Source organism: Pyrus communis, chromosome 13 (genome assembly GCF_041283825.1).
Source record: "Pyrus communis isolate YQ-2024b chromosome 13, ASM4128382v1, whole genome shotgun sequence".
Taxonomy (NCBI): domain Eukaryota; kingdom Viridiplantae; phylum Streptophyta; class Magnoliopsida; order Rosales; family Rosaceae; genus Pyrus; species Pyrus communis.
Genome location: NC_142577.1, coordinates 13,888,433 through 13,902,754, shown reverse-complemented (window position 1 = coordinate 13,902,754; position 14,322 = coordinate 13,888,433).

Sequence of the window (14,322 nt, the reverse complement as noted above, 5' to 3'; positions counted from 1 at the left end):
AGAAGAAGGTGAAGGGCCGCGAAAACAGGGAAGATGACAGCAAAGCTACGAGGTATAAGCATCAAGGAGAAATGCTTGATGGTGGAGCGAGCCATATATACAGAGGAGGAACTACAAGATGTCCCAATCGAGTACCAAGATATGTGGGAGTACATGGAAGAGGTCTTTGAGGTGGAAAAGAATGAGATTATGGCTAGGAAATCGGGCAGGATGGCTAGGGGTGGTGGTGACTGCCCATAATAGCCGCACGCTCTCCATGATACACCTCTTTTGGAATTGCCATGGTCTTGGGTCGAACACGGTAGTTCGGACCTTTAATAGGCAAATAAGAAAGTTGAGACCCTCTATGATCTTTCTTTCGAAGATGAAAATGAAATATCATAGAATTGATTAAGTTATGAGGCGTATAGGCTATCGGAGTGGTTTTAATGTACCATTAATTGGGAGGGCCTGAGGCCTAAGTTTGTGGTGGGATGATTATATGGATGTGGAAATTTTATTTTCCTCCAAACATGTAATCGATGCTCGGGTGCAGGAGGTTGATGATTAGAGGTGGGTGCTGGTTACCGGAGTCTACGATACCTCGTATAGACGTGAGAAGAAGGAATTTTGGTGATGGATGAATCATTATTTTTATCCCTCAGACATTCCTTGGCTTTGCAGAGGGGACTTTAATGAGTTCATTTAGGACTTTGAGTAATCTGGTGGGACAGAGGTGCTATATAATAAGCCCTGCTACTTGGAGGAGTACATGAATGCCATGGAGCTGATGGACTTGGATTTCAATGGTCCTGCCTATACATGGCGAGGCACGAGAAATGGGATGTTGGTGGAAGAACGGTTGGACTGGGGGCTGATCACTAGGCTTTGGCAGGATATGTGGCCGAACACCTCGGTTACTCATTGGACGGTCCTTGGTTCTAATCATTGTTCGATTGTCATACAATCTGATCTGGCTACTAGGAGAGGGAGGAAGGTCTTTCGCTTTGAATCTTTTTGGGCTAAGGAGGATGAGTGCATAGAGGTAGTGCAAAGGTGCTAGGATAGGCAGGAGGAGGGGAGTGCCCTGGTGAAGTGGCTGAAAAAGTTGAATAATTGTCGCTCCTAATTAATTCGTTGGAGTTAGGACAAGTTTAAAAAAAGGGAAGACATATTCAGGTACTCTTAGACCAACTTGGGGAGTTGCAGAAAAACTGGGGTACGAACAGTAAGGCGATAAGGGAAAAGTCCAGAGTGATTGATGGTTTATGGGCTCAGGAGGAGAGTTTTTTACTGCAAAGGTCTCGTGTGAAATGGTTGAGGGAGAGGGATGCAAACACTAAAATTTTCCACCAGTCTACGCTTCATCATTGTAGGAGAACCAAAGTGTTAAAAATCAAAGACGGAAACAGAAATTGGGTAGAGAACCCATTTCGAGTCCAACAACTTATGGATGACCATTTCATCAAATCCTTCACATCGGGAGGCATTAGGAATTGGGGGACACTGCTTGATTGCTTAAACCCGTCTGTCACTGAGGCGATGAACCTGATGCTCACAGCGCCGGTTATGGAGGAGGAGGTAAAGGTTGCTGTTTTACACATGGGAGGTCTCAAAGCTCATGCCCTAGATGGATTTCAGGAGGGTTTTTTTATCAGTCTTTTTGGGAGCATATCGTGGGTGATGTGAACGATCTGATCCGACCATTGACTCTTGGACAGGAAAACCCAAGCAAGCTAAACTCTACTCATATTGTGCTAATTCCAAAGGTGCAGAACCCGGAATCCATATCACAGTTTCATCCTATAAGCCTATGCAACTACTCATACAAGGTACTTTCAAAAGTTCTTGCTAATAGACTAAAACCCATTTTTCCGAACCTAATCTCTCATTCGCAAAATGCATTTGTGGAGGGTAGATAAATACAGGACAACATTGGGATTGCTCATGAATTGTGTCATTTCCTTAAAATGAGAAAAACTAAATGCAAGTTTGAGTTTGGCATTAAGCTAGATATGCAAAAAGCCTATGATAGAGTGGAGTGGGACTTCCTTGATGTTGTTATGGAGAAAATGGGTTTGTGTGACATTCGGAGGAAGCTTATTATGCAATGTGTGACCTCGGTAAACTTCGCAGTCTTCCTCAATTGGCTGCCTGGTAGCAAGTTCGCTCCTTCGCGGGGGCTCCGGCAAGGTGATCCCATGTCTCCATTTGATTGGAAAGGTGTTATCCAGAATGTTACAAGAACCTGCTGAGAAGAGACTTTTGGATAAGGTAAAGATGAATGTGGGCGTCGGGGGGAGGGGGGCGGTAATCTCCCATATTCTGTTTGTGGATAATACCTTAGTTTTTCTAAAAACGGATAGGAAGAATTGCAGGAATTTGGTCTCCCTTCTTGAGGCCTATTGCTCCGCGTTGGGTCAAGGAATTAATTCAAAAATCTTGTGTGTTCTTTGGGGGCAAATATTCGGAATGCAGTTTCCACTGAGCTTGGTGGCATCATTGGTATGCCTGTGGTGAACAACCCGGGCACTTATCTAGGTGTCCCTGCTGTTTGGGGTCTATTGAAGAAAATGGGACTTGTATATGTGAAAGGGAGACTTTTAGGGAAGCTTTAGGGATGGAAACAAAGCACCCTATCTAGGGCGGGGGAATGAGGTTTTAATTAAAGCTGTGGCCCAAGCTATTCCTGCGTATCCTATGAATATTTTTAAGTTTCCTGCAGTAGTGTGCAAGGAAATGGATGCCATGATTGCTAGTTTCTGGTATAGTGACACGGGTAGGGGGAGGAAAATCCATTGGGTCTCAAAGTAGATGTTGGGGCTCCAAAAACGGTTGGGTGGTCTGGGCTTTAGACGCTTTCATGATTTTAATGATGCTTTTCTTGCCAAACAATGTTGGCGGCTGATTAATGAACCTGAATCACTTTGGGTGATGGTACTAAAGGCACGATATTTCCCAAACTGCTCTTTCTTGGATGCTAGAAAGGGGGGTCGGGCCTCTTAGGCTTGGACAACCCTCTTGGCGGGGTGGGAGTTGCTATTACAGGGGGCTCATTGGTAGATTTGGGGTGGTGAGGGCGTTTGGGTTTGGGTAGATAGATGGCTCCCTACTTTATTGTTGGGACATCCTTCTTCTTCTAGCGGGGTAGCGGTGACTACGAATACCTGTGTAAGCTCTCTAATTTGTCCGGCCACTTGGGGTTGGGATATTAATTTCCTCCATCTTTTTTCTGTCCTCGGTGGAACAGTTAGCAATTTTGGACACTCTTATTGGGATTCCACGTGGGAGGGACCGATTGGTGTAGGCTGCATGCAGAAATGTTAAATATTTGGTCAGGTCGGGGTATCTCTGGCTACAATTGCGGTCTCTCTCATCGAGGGAAGTTTCTCCCTCCTGTGCCGTTTCGGAGTGGGTGTGGAAAAAAATTTGGAAAGTTGAGGTACCTACCAAGATGCGCTATTTCTTATGGAATACCTTGCATGAGACCATTGCAATTATGGCTACTTTATGTAGAAGGTGATCTTCCACCACCCCTATTTGCCCAATCTGTTGCTGTCATGAGGAAACAATCGAGCATCTTCTACTTCTATGTCCCTAGGTTGAATCCATTTGGTTTGGTGGGGCTTTAAAGTAAAAAATTAATAGATGAGGTATCACAAACTGGGTGTTGTGGCTGCAATCTATATTCATCTTCAATCTGGGGTCCAATGTGAATCGATGTTGGGTGCAGGCGTGTGTGGTTTTCACCTGTTGGCATATTTGGAAGTCCCGGTGTGATTTTGTTTTCAACCAAGTGCCCATTAACGCAACAAAAACTCTTATGGCTATCTCTAACTTGATGGAGGTATTCTCGAAGGCTAAGGGGGATCTTGGGGCCATCAGGATTTTTGCTTCGAGTAGGAATGGGCAGGTAACCCAATGGACTCCTCCTACTACCCCCTTCTATAAAGTCAACGTTGATGCGAGTTGGTCCATGGTGTCCAAAGCTGGGTTTGTCGGGGTAGTAGTGCGTGTAGCTGTTGGGGATTTCATTACAACAGTGAGATATGCCATTGCTGCTCCAAATGTCGCATCGGCGGAGGCCTTTGTGTTACTTCAGGGTTGTGAGGTGAGCTCTTCTTTGGGTCTTAAATCTGTTGTCCTCGAGTCTAATTCCCTGGAATCTATTTCGTGCTTATCAGACTTGTTGGAGGATGGCTGTTGGGAGGCTTTTCCGATCTTGGTGAGAGTTAATGAGGTGGGAAAGTCTTTTAAGAACTGTTGCTGGTCTTGGGTTCCAAGATTAGCCAATGTAGCGGCGGATACTCTTGCGTCAGCAAATAATCCGGAGATGTGTGATGTTATTTGGGTCGATAGACCCCTATCTTCGTTGGTGCATGTGCTCAACAATGACGGCTTACCTTGTCCACATTAATTTTGCTTTGCAATGTAGGGGGTGACGTTTGCATGGTTGCAATGTCTTTCTTAATGTTCCCCTCTTGATTGTTTTTCTAGTGCTTTGTTAGCATTTGCTTGCCTCGTAGTAGGCTTTCCTTGTACATTTTGGCATCTTTACCCTGAAATATCATTCTCAGTTTACCAAAAAAAAAAAAAGAATGGTGCTACTTTTTTTTTTTTTTTTTTTGGAGAAAGAATGGTGCTAGTTTGATCAAAAAAAGAAAAAGAAAAAAAGAATGGTGCTAGTACCGAAGTGTAACACTATGTTTGGATGAGGGAAATAAACATGGCATTTTGTTAAAAGTCAGAATTTATAAATTGATAGGCACCAATTCTCTTGTTTGGATTCATAAACATAGAAATTTAGAATTTCCGCATGGAAAAAAAAACTTGGAATTTGGGACCTCCAAATCCCAAGTTCAAATTCCATGTAAATAGGTGTCATTTCTCAATTTCTATGATTGAGAGTTTAAAAATAACAAATTCTGTATTCAATTCCATTGTTCTTTTAGGTTAACTAAACAAGAAAATTTACAAATTCTAAAAAATAAAATCTCGTCATTTCAATTTTCGTCATTTTTAAATTTCTTAGTAATTTTAAATTTTTTCACCCAAACATAGTATTATTCTCTATGCCTTTGAAAATACCAAAAAAAGGCTACTTCCTAGTTCCTAGCCTTTACTTTTCTTCCCCAAAACAAGGAACCAACATCATGCTGCTTAGGCACCAACAACATCATGCCTTTCAATTTTTCTTTGCCTTTTACTGTTAGCAGAAAATAGCCTACAATTAGGCCACAAAGTTTCTTGGGTCAAGGAATCCCATTGCACTCACCTTGGCCCTGCTAGTGGATGACACATAATTTGGCTTAAAAAATTATTTTTCTAGCATTACCTCAAACCAAAATACAAAACAAGCATTAGTTCTCTGTAAAAAAGAGGTGATTCAACTACACCTTTCAGTATAGCTACCTTGTTACGACTTCACTCTGGCATTGACTGTCAACTTGTGCATCAAATGTGGACTCAATCTATATCGGTCCTTATTCTAAAAAAAAATTATTTGTCACGTCGTTAATTTATGTCATTTAAAATCATTTTACCGTTCAGTACTACAGTCTAGTGATATTTCTCTTCACTTTAAAATGACAGGTTTTAGGTTTTATTTTCACCAAAGAGGAATTTGAACCATATTATTGCTAGCCTATTGTGAAGCTAAGCTCATCCTCTTCCCGTTAATATAGATAATATTGTTTGTTCAAAAAAAAAAAAAAAGACCCCAAACTTTTATGATGCATACGCGGGTTACCCTTTTATATATGAAAAATGAATTTTGCATAACTATGAACAATAACATTATACAGGAGGAATATCCTCCAGTGCACAATCACATCACTAATTGTGCATCTTATTTACACAATTTAATAATAGCCTTTATTAAAATGGATTATTGAGATGAATTGTATTTCAAGTTACAAAACGGTAAAAATATCAAAAAACTAAAATCCACTTACTATCGGGTCCTTTCCTTTGTACAGGATCTCAGTCTCTAAGAAAAGGCAATAACCGACTCACAACAAAATTTTTATTTGTTAACAACCTCTAACAGCTTTGACCAAAAAAAAAAAAAAAAAAACAACCACTAACAGCGACACGCTCACAACTCTAAGCCTTTTTGTAGTGTTGAGTAGTAAAGAAACACCCGAAGAAAACTGTTTATTATAACACTTTAACTAAGTCCCATTTAAACGCCAAGGGTACTGAATTAAAATTTAAAAAGATTGTTAGTTAATGAGTGAAAAGATAGTGTTATTCTACACTCATTCTAGCTACCTTGTGCGCACTCTTGTTAATTTTTTATCATTGTCTTCTTCAATTAAATTAATCCAACAGTCAAAAATTGAGAAGAGTATTAGAAGTAAAAATAGGAGTGTGGATAACACGATGAATGAAATAGTCCATACAAAGAACTCAAGTCTCATATTTCTGAAATGAGTAGTTGCAGTAGAGTAATAAACTGCAAGTAACGTTTTAATTCTCTGGTTTTCATTCGTTTTTTTAGGTCGTTGTAGAGAATTCAATGGTGTGTTCTTGGAAGTAAACAAGGCGAGATTGAACATGTTCCACAGGGTTGAACCCTATGTGACCTGTGGGTATGTCATTTTTTTGTTTCGAGCTTTATAGCCTCATGATATTTATTTCTGGGTTATTTTGTCAATTTTAATGAACTTCAGGTGCCCTAATTTGAAGAGTGTCAAAGAGTTAATCTACAAGAGGGGTTATGATAAACTTAACAAGCTAAGAACTGTACTGACTGACAATTCAGTTGTTGAGCAGGTTGAGAGAGTATATGATTAGTCAAGTTCAATAACGTGATCAAATTTCTTTAAATTCATTGGCATTCTTTCACTAACATTGTTTGAAATCACAGGCTTTGGGCAAGTTTGGACTTATCTGTGTGGATGATCTTATCCATGATATCTTCACTGTTAGGCCTCATTTCAAGGAGGCCAACAACTTCCTTTGGCCATTTAAGCTCAAGGCGCGTCTCAGTGGTCTAAAGAAGAAGAGAAATCACTGTGTTGAAGACAGTGATGCTGGAAACCGAGAAGACTGTATTAACGAGCTCATTAGGGGGATGAATTAGATTAAAGCAAGAATTTTTCTTCTTTTTGAAATTTTGAGGTGTTTACCTATTTTATTTTTTGTCAATCAAATTTATCAGACTTTCTCTCTTATTAATGGTTACAAAAATGGTTTCGGGTTGTTGCTTGCTTGGGTTGGTGCTGAATCAAATGGCGCTCAGCATGGAGCAAGGTTGATGCAGTGGACGGTTGAAGCAGAAGTGCAGGTAGTGGCAAAGACTCCAAAATTATTAAATGAATCGACGCGGCCTCGGATTCAAAATGAGACCTGAGTTCTTTGTATGGAAATGTTATTTCATTGAATTGAACATGACGAGAAATGTAAACCTTACCGAAAGCAACATCTAAGCAGTGATAGCCTTTGTAATTTATTGTTGGAACTAATTTGTGCACCGCCGTGAAAGGTGGATTTACATGAATCCGTTTGTCTACAAAACATAACACAACCGTGGGTTGGTCAAAGACCTAGGGGGAGGGGGTGTGCTGGTAAAAGGATCTCTGATAGTTAAGTTAGCAGTATAAGACTTAAGAGTGGGCAAGTGAATAGGAGCCAATGGGCAAGAGAATTAGAATGCAATAATTATGTTATTAGAGATAAACCCTAGAAGGGTGTAATTATACCAATCGAGGATGAGACTTTTAGGATAGGGAAATCGAATTAAACACGAGAATCCAGATGATATCTAGAAAGTAGATATTGCTACCTCTTAGGAGTATGATTATGATCCAAAAACTTCTTGGTGATGGAACTTATTAATTCCTTATTGTGGGAATATGGAGTCTTGACTTATCTTTGGAAGTGGATTTCTATTAAATGAGAGAAAACTAATTAAGAAAGAAAATGAAGAAGAAAATAAAGAAACTTTGAATTGCTTTCAGAATTGCTTGTTTCCTTTCAATGAATAACTTACATATTTATACAATATTTGATTGCTAAAATTAACTAAATTAAAATAGTAAATAGTTTTTTAATTTTTTTTAAACCAAACGATAATTTTTACACTGAGGGTGGGGGAGTGAACTAAGCCTCACAATGGGTTAGCAATAATGTAGTTCAAATTCACCTTTGGCGAGAATCAAACTAAGATCTCTCACTTACAAGTGAAAAGAAATACCACTATACAGTAGTACTAAATGACAAATAATAAATAGTTTTAAACCATAAAGAATGAATGACTTAAAACCTCAAACTCATTACAAACATTAACCTTTTTACAGTTTATAACAATTCATTATAAACCATTAGGTTCTTATGGTTTTAAGTAATTTAATAATACAATATAATTAATTATTTTGGTAGATCCTCCTGGATCATGGCTCCCCCATTTAGAACGCTTGAGCTCCTGATCAAGCTAAACCATGGGATGAGGAAACTATGTTCCTGCCTTGTCTTGACTATACCTAGGGCTGGTTCGGTATGGGATACCGAACTGAAACCACTGTCCTGATTCCCAAACCGAAATTTTTTGGGACGGGATTTCAAATCCTGAAACCAAACCGAATTTATGAGATTTCCAAACTTGAGGATGCCCAAAATTTTTTTGGGATATCAGGACAAATCGAGATTGATCCTTCATGCCCAAATCCAATTCCTACGAAGCCAAATTGCACCATCACTCTGCAATTCGAAACAAAATTAAAAATAAAAATTCTGTAAAAAGCTCAAAATGATCAAACAAACAAATCCCAAAACAAAATTCAAATCAAATAAAGAATCAAATTACAACCCATTCTTATTATTTTTTGAGAAAAGACTACTACCATTAAAAAAAAAAACCACATAATTAATCATGAAGACCTGAAAGGATGGCTTTTGCTCCGATGCGGCGATGGCAGGTGGGCGAAGCTTGTAGTGAGGAACGAAGGATTTGGGTTGAGCAGAGACGGCGTGGATGAAAGAAGAGCTATTTTGGGGTTTTGGGAATCGAAAAGATACTGAGGAGAGGAAGAAGAGAAGGAAGAAAGGGCAACGGTAGCAGGACATGAAGAGGCAGCTGTTATGGCAGTAGTCATAGCCACTGACCTTAAAGGCAAATGAGAGAACAGAGGCGGAGAAGTGAGAACTCGAGAGAGATGAGAGTGTTGAGGGTTGAGGCATCAGTGAGAAATATGAGAGAATGAGAGTGTGAAACCCTGTAACTTAGATTGGACGGTTGAGATTAAATCTTAACCAATCCAACAGCCCATATAGCTTATAATTCCTAAATTAAATTAAATACATATTATATTATTATATTGTTGTTAGGTTCGGGATTACCAAACTAAAGGTCTATATAAACTGAATCCCATACCGAAAGTTTTGGACTATTTCAGTTCGGGTTACTGAAGTCTCAAGATTTTCGGGTTCGGGTTTTGTTCAGGTTGGGTTCAGGATGTTCGGTTTTATTTTTTTTTCAACCCTAACTATACAATTTTGACTTGCTAGTTGCCATTTCTTACCAATGCAGAAATTTTCAAATTCCCATACCTTGTTTCACGAACCTTTTGCTCTAAGATAATGTCCTTCTCTAAAGGATCTTTTGCTCCATCCTTAAGTCATCAACTGAATGGAGACGAGTGTCTTCTTTAGGATTATCATCCAATAGAGGTGGTTCAAAGAGCTTCAAATTCTCGGCATTGATGATCGAGTACATATGCATGTATGGTGGTAGATCGAGTTGGAAGGCATTATCACCAATTTGTTTGATGATTTTGAACGGTCCATAACAAATAGGCTTTTGTTTCTTTCCTTCTCTTTGTAACTGCTCTTTAACAAGGTGTAACCATACTAGGACCTGGTTTGGTACTGAGGTGATTCTGAAAAAAGCTGCTATCAAAAAAAGCTGGGAGCTGTTTTTGTGTTTGGTAAACACTCAGCTTCAGCTTTTTTTCACAGTTTTGGATGAAAAAAAGCCAAAAACAAGAAGCTGCAAAACCTAGCTTTGAAAAACTGGCTTTTTTTCACATCTGTTTTACATAAAAGTTTACCAAACACTCTAATACTGCTTTTTTTTTTCAAAAGCACTTTTACAAAAAAGTTTACCAAACACTCTGCTGCTTTATTTCACAGCTGCTTATTCTCACAGCACAGCAGAAGCAGCTTTTTTTCAAAGCACAGCAATACCAAACCAGCCCCTAGGTCACGTTCTTTGAAGTTGCATGGCACATGATGCTTGTCATGACTGTCTTGTAGCATTGTTATGACCATTGTAATTATACCTATACCTCTTTATGGATCTTGCTTACTTGTTCGAGAAATCTTTGTGCTCAACATGTTCTTCTTCTTATTTTCCACTAAGTGCATTGGCACTTACAGAGGTACCATATCAAAATGACTTTGTGGCAGAAAACCCAAACAAAACTCAAATGGAGATTGGAGTGTAGAACCATGAATTGCTTTATTAAAAGCAAACTGTAAATAAGGAAGACTTTCATCCCAAGTTTTTAGATGCTTGGAATTATAACCTTTATAAATGTACGATAGTCCGATTAACGACATTTGTTTGTCCATCGGCTAGTGAATGAAATGCAATGCTACGCGTCAACCTAGTATCCATCATTTCTTATAATGACCTACACAAATGCCTAAGAATCGATTATCTCTATCTGAAATAATCGACGCAGGCAAGCCAAAATGTTTGCACACATGTTGTAAAAACAACTTAGCTGCTCATGGAATAAGAATCACCATTCTCTAGTAATGTTCTTCTTGCATAAAATAAGAATCACCATCTTGCTGAAATGATCTACTACCACAAAGAAGTAGTCAAATCCAGACTTGGTATTAGTTAATCCACCAAGAAAATTCATTGAAATGCTCTCCCAAGGTCTGCTAGGTATTGGTAAGGGAAGATACAATCCTAACTTCTTATTAGAAGGCTTCAATGTGTTGCATACAACAGAACCCTAAATGTACCTTCAAAAATTGAGATGCATCCTTGGCCAATAGACATAACGATGAATATTCAGTATTGTTTTCTCTACTCCAAAATGTCCGACTATTTTGGAAGTATGAGCTTCACGAATCCACTGCAATATGTCTCCATCATCTAAATGAATAATGTGTTCCTTTGTACATTAGACCTTCTTTCAGTTGGAGCTCACTAGTCTTTCCTTGTTGTAGCTTCGCATATGCTAAATTAAAATCAACATATGTATCATACCCTTTGGTGTACTCTAAAGGAATAATAGGTTGGATTTGCATAGCCACCATTAATGCTGAAACTGGTGTTGGTGGTCGAGATAACATATTTGCCAACTAATTAGTCACTCCCTTCTGGTACTTGATCACTAAATTGAATTGTTGTAGGTAAGACATCCATTTATATGGTGAGCTTGTTGCAACTTTGACTGTGTAGTAAAAAATTGAAGAGGTTTATGATCTGAGTGAACCACGACTTCTTTCCCTAACAAGTAAGATCTTCAAAGATTCACTACTTGACGCAAGGCATAAAGCTCATTGTCGTAAGTTGGATGGTTCAATATTGGCCCACTGAATGTCTGAGAATGGTATGCAACTGGCTTGTTATCCTGAAATAAGTCTTTGAACTCCTTTTGCAATTTTCTAATTCAGAACATCGTGTAGGGGATAAAGATACCGTAGATAAAGTCACAGCTCCAAAACTCTAATCTTATGGTCGATCATTAGTAGAATAAATCTTCCACACAAATCAACCAACCTCTTGGCTTACAATAATTATGAAGCCTCATGCAGTGAATTGCATCACGATCTCATAGATATAGACTGCCGAGAATGACTTGGCACACATCTAATGGAACCACCTCGCATGTCACCTCATCAATGAAAAAATTGGTGACTGCAAACTTAAAGGTACATTACTTTGTGATCTGCAAGTCAACGTCCTTCTGAATCTATCCTAATGGGTATGGCTTAGGTTGCAGTGTGGTGTCTAAGCCCACTTTCTAAATTTGAGCCTTTGCAATCAAGTTTTTATGACTTCTAGGGTCAGTGATGCTTGCACAACATTTTGTTTCACTTGAATACTCATATGAAACAACTTTTTACGGCTATGAGACTTTACAACATATGTTGGTTTGGTCATAAGGGCAAGAGTAACATCAGGCTGCATCAGTTTTGGAAGCTTTTTGTTTTGTTTTTTTTTTTATTTTCTGTTTTTAATTGTCTTTTATTGTCCGTTTCTTTCATAATATTAGCTTTTGTTTATTTTTATTTTTCTTTTTGTCGGCCTAATTTGTTTCAGTTTACTTTTATTTTATTTTCCACACCTTGAGTACAAAGTGTGATTTAAGTTTGGGGGTCGGGAATAGAATTTTAAGTTTTTAATTTTTGACTCAATAAAAATTTTCATTCTTTTTAAGTTAATATCCATATATTATTTTAAACATTAGAACAAATGGACATGGTGAAGGTTAATTTCATAGTAGAGTCTTTTCTATTTATGGTTGCTTAGACACTAGTTCATGAGTCATACTTTGAAAATTTGCACATTCACATCAACATGGTTTGTGGGGAGTGAGATTGAAAAACTTGCTTTTTGTCTAAGTTAATTTTTAATTTTTGTTCTAAGTAAATGTATTGTTTAGTTTCTATTATAAATAAAGTAATAATTTTTCCACTCGAGACTTTGCTTAGTAACCGGGTCAGTTCTGCCTAATTTGCAGTGATTCTCGCGTCAAACGGTAGAGTCTTGGCATGGGGCAGGTGGTTAGTTGGTTTTGTGGCCCTTTCAACTCGAGTTAGTAAGTCTTTAGGGGTGTTCTACACATAGTGCCCTAACGCCCATGTGGTTTAGGAGTCATTGACCTAAAGCTCGCTACATGGGTTGGATTGAAAGCTTAAGGGAATTGGCATTGCATGTGATATCCCACATCGCCCAGGGGAGTGATCCTTAAATGTATATTCTCATCCCTACCTAGCACGAGGCCTTTTGGGAGCTCACTGGCTTCGGGTTCCGTAGGAACTCCGAAGTTAAGCGAGAAGGGGGTTAGAGCAATCCCATGATAGGTGACCCATTGGGAAGTTGCTCGTGAGTTCCCAAAAACAAAACTGTGAGGGAATGGTAAGCCCAAAGCGGACAATATCGTGTTACGGTAGTGGAGCGGGCCTGGGAAGTGATCCGCCCCGGGCCGGGATGTGACAATTGGTATCAGAGCCTAACCCTGGCCATGGTGTACCGACGAGGACGTTGGGCCCATAAGGGGGGTGGATTGTGACATCCCACATCGCCTAGGGGAGTGATCCTTAAATGTATATTCTCATCCCTACCTAGCACAAGGCCTTTTGGGAGCTCACTGGCTTCGGGTTCCGTAGGAACTCTGAAGTTAAGCGAGAAGGGGGCTAGAGCAATCCCATGATGGGTGACCCACTGGGAAGTTGCTCGTGAGTTTCTAAAAACAAAACCGTGAGGGAATGGTAAGCCCAAAGCGGACAATATCGTGCTACGGTGGTAGAACGGGCCTGGGAAGTGATCCGTCCCGGGCCGGGATGTGACATTGCACGACCACTACTGTTACTAAAAAAAAAAAAAAAAAAAGAGAAAAAAAAAGCGAAAAAAAGAAAAAAAAAAAGTTATGTGTGAAGTGTTAAATAAAGAGGACGAAAGGTAGCTGTTTTAGTTGAGTCTCCTTAGCTATGTTGGTTCACTTCACACCAAAGGAAATTCATGAATTCTTTTCTAAATGATTCTAAATGGATTAGACTCTGTGGTGAGATTAGTTGGAACTTTTGGAAAGATATTTTGATTTTTAACGTTTTTTATGGATTGTAACTTGAAGATGAAAATTTTATCTTAGTTGAGTTTTAATAAAGTTTTTAAGTTTGTTAGTTTTTGTATTTGTTTTTAAGTTTTGTTTTGCTTGAGGATAAGCAAAAAGCTAAGTTTGGGGGCATTTAATGAGTCCATATTATACTATATATTTCACCCTAATCTTAGTAATAATTTATTGGTTATTTTGGTAGAATTTTGATACTTTGGATTATATTTTCAATATAGGACATTCGACTTCCTCTGAAGCAAAAAGTGATCAAATAGATGAATTTTGGAGTGATTCTAAATGTGGATGTTTGTGAGTGTTTCAAGATGATTGTGTCAAAATTCCAGATTTTTCTACCAAGCCGTTTGATTGTGGCGATGAAATAAAGGCCCAGCGTCCAGCTTTCCCAGATTGACGTTTCTGGATGTTTTGGGTATTTTGAAGGTCATGATGGCATATTTTAAGGAAGATTCCTTCTAAGGATTTGTAGGGGATGTCTCAAGTTTTAAAAAAGAGGCATTTTGGGACCAAATAGGAGTTGATT